Genomic DNA, 909 nt, shown 5'->3' with positions numbered 1-909 from the left:
AGCGATTCAGACCAAACTACTGGACCGATCTTTATCAAATTTGACATGAGAGTTCCTGGGAATGATATCCCCGGATGTATTTTTCATTTTTTTGATATATGCCTTTGATGACGTCATATCCGGCTTTTCGTGAAAGTTGAGGCGGCACTGTCACACCCTCATTTTTCAATCAAATTGATTGAAAATTTGGCCAAGCAATTTTCGACAAAGGCCGGACTTCAGTATTGCTTTTCAGCTTGGTGGCCTAAAAATTAATTGATGACTTTGGTCATTAAAAATCTCAAAATTGTAAAAAAAATAATTTTTTTATAAAACGATCCAAATTTACTTTCATCTTATTTGTCATAATTTTCTGATTCCAAAAACATATAAATATGTTATATTTGGATTAAAAACAAGCTCTGAAAATTAAATATATAAAAATTATCATCAAAATAAAATGTTCGAAATCAATTTAAAAACACTTTCATCTTATTTCTTGTCGGTTCCTGATTCCAAAAACATATAGATATGATATGTTTGGATTAAAAACACGCTCAGAAAGTTAAAACAAAGAGAGGTACAGAAAAGCGTGCTATCCTTCTCAGCGCAACTACTACCCCGCTCTTCTTGTCAATTTCACTGCCTTTGCCACGAGCGGTGGACTGACGATGCTACGAGTACGGTCTTGCTGAAAAATTGCATTGCGTTCAGTTTCATTTTGTGAGTTTGACAGCTGGACTAAATATTGTATTTTTGCCTTACGCGACTTGTTTACTTTCAGAGCGTTTTGAAGAATGTTCAATCTAATAGTTTTGTTTTCTTTAATCATCGTCAGTACCGCTCCTTTAACCACTGATTGGTCAAACAAGTCAACGTGCGTGGATCTTTCAGTTTTGTTTTCTTTAATCATCGTCAGTACCGCTCCTT

This window comes from Littorina saxatilis, linkage group LG16, assembly GCF_037325665.1.
Source record: "Littorina saxatilis isolate snail1 linkage group LG16, US_GU_Lsax_2.0, whole genome shotgun sequence".
Lineage (NCBI taxonomy): Eukaryota > Metazoa > Mollusca > Gastropoda > Littorinimorpha > Littorinidae > Littorina > Littorina saxatilis.
Note: the sequence above shows the minus strand (reverse complement) of the source record.